This window comes from Oryza sativa, chromosome 4 (genome assembly GCF_034140825.1).
Source record: "Oryza sativa Japonica Group chromosome 4, ASM3414082v1".
NCBI classification, from domain to species: domain Eukaryota; kingdom Viridiplantae; phylum Streptophyta; class Magnoliopsida; order Poales; family Poaceae; genus Oryza; species Oryza sativa.
In genome coordinates, this window is record NC_089038.1 from 13,701,226 (window position 1) to 13,707,225 (window position 6,000).

The following is a 6,000-nucleotide window of genomic DNA, read 5'->3' on the forward strand; positions in this document are numbered from 1 at the left end:
AAACGCGTACACTAATTCATATAAATGTGCGTCTGTTCTAATAAGCAATCTACAAAATATTAAAGCGATATATCTTGAAATTGATGAGGTTATAAGAAACGTCTTACTGCTGTTGATGGGTAGAAAGAATACATATATGATGGTTATGACTTAATTCTGATTCCACCATAAGTGGTTGAGTTTGTTACTCTGTTTTTCCAACTAATCTCTTTTATTTTCCGCGCGTAAGCTTTTTAAATTACTTAACGATGCGTTATTTGTAAAAAAAAAATACAAAAATTGTTTTAAAAAATTATATTGATTTATTTTTTAAAAAAGTTAGCTAATACTTAATTAATCATGCGTTAATTGATAGTTTCGTTTCACATGCACTGCAGAGTACTTCCTCCATCCTATTAAAAAACAAGCTAATACTGGATGTAACATATCCTATTACAATGAATCTAGACATATATTCGTCCAGATTCACAGTATTAGAATATGTTACATCCGGTTCTAGATTTGTTTTTTTATGGGACGGAGGGAGTAGTTGGGAACCCTAGGAACGAACCCAGCCTTTATGGATTACTCCTACTCAGTAAGCACTCTCGTAATGACTTTGGTTATGCTAATTAATCGCGTGTTAATTACAAATGACAGTACGGGAAGCGATGTCGCTGTCCTTGTGTTGGGCATTGATGGTGTACGCGTGTGGACGTGGAGAAAGCGAGTCTGATCCGAGTAAACGACGCTGTGGATGGGGTTTGGCTCGCACCATGTGCCTGTCCCCATTTTGGTGATGAATAATTTCTCATCTCCTTTTTTTTAATGCCTTTATTTTTTGTTCCTTTTGGTCCAGTATTCAGATAGAGATTTTTATTTTGTTTGTTTTTGGAGGAGGGGACACTTGGAATTAATTGCGAATGTGGCACGACGGACCATTTGAAAACTGAAATTACGTCATCCCTGGTTTCGTCACCCTTTACACTTCGCCGTCCAGCAATTGCTGTCTTTGGTTTCGCTATCGAGATAAAATGTAGAGAGAGAGAGAGAGAGAGTAGATTCTACTCATTTATCATTGTTAGTTATCTCTTCCTATCATAAAGACATCACACATGTATTGGCGGATATTCATCGCCTGGGCACCCGACCATTCGAGGTTATTGGCAAAATCTCCATGAAATCTCTGTCTTCTTGAAAGTATTGAAGATAGAATTTCGCAGTAAATAAAACTTGTAGCAAAAATTGCTAATATTTAAAAATGTTCTGGATCTATCACTGAACAAAAACAAGTCTCATTACCCGTACACATCAACCACAGCTATTAACCAGCAGAACATGCAATTTTTCTTTAGAAATTAACGACCTAACTTTCTTTCTTTTTGCATATATATATTTGCCAAAACCTATGAATATTTAACATTTCAGTTCAGATGAGACAACTCCCCTCCCCAACATTAAAAAAAAAGATTTCTTTTTTATACCAACCCTTTGCCCAACTTGTCAAATTGATGCATTAAACAAGATTAGATCAACTAGTTGCCATATCTAGTGTGAGATTACAGTTATGGCATCAAAACCCAAACAAATAAATAATCTATTGGCATCTTCTTCTCTCTGCAGGACACCTGTTCCCAAGCACAATGCACTGATAATTTTTGTTTGTTTAATTGGCATTGCTGCTACCCGATCTGGCAGTCATGTGCCAGAAGGCATGGTCTCTGATGAGGTTTACACCCAATTAAGATATTAATTCTTCACCTAGCCATAGCTTGTAAAGTCAAATATGGATTTCCTTTTTTTTTCTCTCCAATTTGCCAACAGGGATTAGAGAAAAATCCAAGCCATATAACCTCATGTAGTGTCATCTGATTAGTTGGTTGATTTCTAAATCAAGCTTCAAACACATAAAATAAGACCTTAACTACTAACTGGATCTAAAGAAGAAAGGGTTGATGACAATGGCTGTGTGATTAACTACTCAACAAATGATGTCTTCAGCCTAGATTTGCGGGTCTAGAAAAGGAATCCCTACTTTGCTAGTATATGCATCTGTGATGTCTGAATGCTACGGCCAATCGCTAGCACGCATTTCTAAGATAATCCACATTGCCCTTTATATACTTCCTCAATCCCAAAATATAAATCACAGTTACTTGTAAAACACAGACAGGTTCACTGCAATCAATGCAGTCATACAAGCAATAAGAATAAAGATATTGAGGTAGACAATTTGAAAAAAAAATAAAAGAACAGGGAGGTGCTAGTTTAATTGTATATTATGCATGCGCGCCTTGCATTATGAGACATGAAAAAATTGATTGTGTCTTATATTTTAGAATGGAGGGATTAAATGATAACGATTTAACATAGATATGTAATGCAGTAGCATGTACTCCTTCGGTCACAAATATTTAATGCCACTGACTTTAACATTTTGTGCTATTAAATAAATATATGTGAATATCATTTAATTTGTTGACTTCTTTTACTACAAATACTTTAAGCATGAGTTATATTTGTATATTTTTATATAAATTTAAATAGAGAATTGATCATACTCTATGGTTAAAATTAACTGCTTTTACCCTGTTTGGCAAAAGGAAGAAAAACTGTCAGTCTACTCAAGTACTCCGTACTAGTAAAGGAAGTCGCTTTGGATAGTGATACGGTCTCCAAAACACAACTTTGATTTTTTATTTCTATAAAAATATTTATTGAAAAGTGATATACGTATATTTTTATGAAAGTATTTTTCAAGACAAATCTATTTATATAATTTTTACATTTTTAAACTTAACAACTTAAGAGTTATTCATGATTTATATTTATAAGGTTTGACTTAAACATTGTTCTAAACGACTTTCTTTATGAGTACGAAGGGAGTAATTTTACATTGCACTGGCTGATCTACTTACCAAATTTTTTAACTGCAAAGGCAGTGTCCTTTTCAAAAAAACAAAAGCAAAGGCACTGTGAAATTTTTGTAAAAAAAGGATAGAGAAAACTAAATTTGCCTCTCATGACATGCATGGGAAAGCGAACCTGTTGGTATCAAACTAGTAACTCTGAAATCTGAACTCGGCCGCTTCGATCATCTCGTCCTACTTAATTATGAGTGCTCAACAAGCAACTACTAGTGAATTAATTAATACTGACAAAGAGTTATTTAGAAATTATAAGAGTATCCGCAATAGTAAAGTTATGTGCTATATATAAAACATGTACATTTCAATAATAGACTAGATTAATAGTAAATCATCTCAATAGTATGTCTACATGGGTATCTATAGCTCTCTAATACATTGTCTCGTTTTTCTCTATAGACTATCTCCAGGTTAGTAGATAGTTTTGCTCTCTCTCTTCATTTAATCTCTTCCAAGTAAGAAGATATGCTGATATGGAACTCTTGTAGAGAGCCTATAGATAACCATTGCGGATGCTCCGCAATGGTTATCTATAGGCTCTCTACAAGATATCCATGTCAGCATATTTTTCTACTTGGAAGAGATTAAATGAAGAGAGAGAGCAAAGCTATCTACTAACCTGGAGATAGTCTATAGAGAAAAACGTGGCAATAGATTAGAGAGCTATAGATACTCATGTAGACATACTATTAAAGTGATTTACTATTAATATAGTCTATTGCTGAGATGTACATGTTTTATAGATAGCACCTTACTTTACCATTGCGGGTGCTCTAATAAAATATCAGCTTTCAGAAAATCCATTCATGTCTAGATCGATCAAGTTTCATTTTCCATGAGAAGCGACACAATAATTAAACTTCGCAACAGAAATAAATATGCTGCAATAGCTGAATACTTTTTTCAAAAAAAAAACCATGGGAACCACTGTGAAATAAATATGATGCAGTAGCTGAATACTTTTTTTTTCAAAAAAATACGATATATATGCCAGTAATTTTTGCAAAGGCACTGTAAGGCAGAAGTAATTATGCAAATTACGGTCACTTGCAGCATCACATCATAATACGAATATTTTCAAAAAAAAAACTCATAATACAAAGAGTAAACTCTTGAAACTGCATATTGTGTTGAAATGTCGATGTTCTTCGTTTGAGCTATCCAATTCCGAAAACTGTAATAATAATTAATGATTTATTATATAATTGTAACTTCGTTCATTCAATATGTCCAAGATCGAGTCACGCGTGTGTCAACACAACTGAGATACATACATATTCCATTGCAAGTCTGTCCTATATATGTTACGGGGATATATCCTATATACACAAATTTTCCGTACACACCAACTAACAAATGTCATATAAAATTTTAGAAAATATTGGACACATACTTTAAATAGTGTTATACATATCTGTGAAATCTTTATATTCAAATTCATTATATTCTAGTCGTAACAAAAAAAAAAGACAAAATTCCGATAGATTTTACCCTTACAACTGTCAGATTTTTTACTTTTTTGTTACAGCTAAAATATAACGAATTTGAATATAAGACTTTGTAGATATGAGTAATACTATGAAGAGTATATGTTAGATTTTTTTAAAAAAATTTTGTAATATTTACTTGTTGCTGTGCACGGGGTGTTTGTGTGCATAGGATATATTATATTCTCATATGTTATACACAGGTAGGGACATATATCCTCCGTCTCAAGAAATTCTAATTTTAGCTACGAATTTCAACTAGGATATATTTTAGGTAGTACGTAGAGGTTAAATCGCCAGCAAAGTGAGTTTTCACTAAAATAGTTGTAGTTTTATAAGTGATTCAAGTGCAACGTTCTACTACCTAAACTACTTTCCACTTCACATTCGAAAAAAATAATTAGTACTAATAGCTGTTGTCATCCATGACTCATGGTATCTTGGAACTGATCCAGCGATGGTGACCACAACTTTATATTACCAATATGTTGCCATAACATATACACGTACACCAAGAACAAGTTTCCACTTTCAGATTCTATAAAACCACCACAGCAATGGTTCCAGGCCCAGGTTTTGCGGTAGCTGTATCGTCAGCCCATTAATTAACAAATTTCCAACATAAAAGCGTAGTTAGAGCAGTACAATAGGAGGCTATGAGCCAACTATAAACATATTTTAAAGAGATAAAAAAGAGAGAGAAGAGCAGCGAGCTACTGATCTGTAGCCAGCTACAGCACGGACTCCAAGACGTAATGTGTGTATGACAGGTGGGACCAAGTATTAATAGTATAGTAAGCAACTGTTGTATGAATTGTCTATTATATTGGCTATAAATGATTTGGAGCTAGTAGTGGGCTATACAATTAAACTTGCTCCTTTAAGCATCTACTTTGCTGGACATATATATACCTAATAATAAATATCCCACAAGCAACCCCAAATATTTGGATACTTAGAGCATCTCCAGCAATAGCTCCTATTTTAGAGTCCCTAAAGGTTAAATGAGGGCTGCCCCCATTTTCTTAGGACTCTAAAAGTGGTTCTAAATCCAGCAACAACCTCTATTTCTTAGTCCCTATTTCTTTTTCTCCTCTATTTCATCTTATAATCCATCTTTTATGTTTAGTTTAATACCACAATAATGTAAATATTAATATTTCCAACGCATAGAATTTAATCATATTTAAATTAATAATTTCAAACAACACAATTTAAACTGAAATTTGATTTTTTTTGTGATATCACATTGATATGTGCATATACATACACTAGTGTGAGTGCATGGATGACTCGCTAGAATGCTCCATCAGTGCATCTGTTGCGGCTGGTAGCAGTAGCAGTTCATCCATCCTACAATCAATATCCACGGGTGGAGAAAGCGTTTGTTGTTCCGGTTCGTAACCCCCCTTTAGTCCCGGGTGAAATAAGCGGGGCTAAAGATCGATCTTTAGTCCCGGTCGGTAACACCAACCGGAACTAAAGATGACTCAGCCACGTGGCCGGCTGAGCCATCTTTACTCCCGGTTGGACTAACGATCGAGCTGACTTTTTTTTTTCTTGCATGGCCCTGTTGCTGTATGGTTTATATATATAAACCATGCATA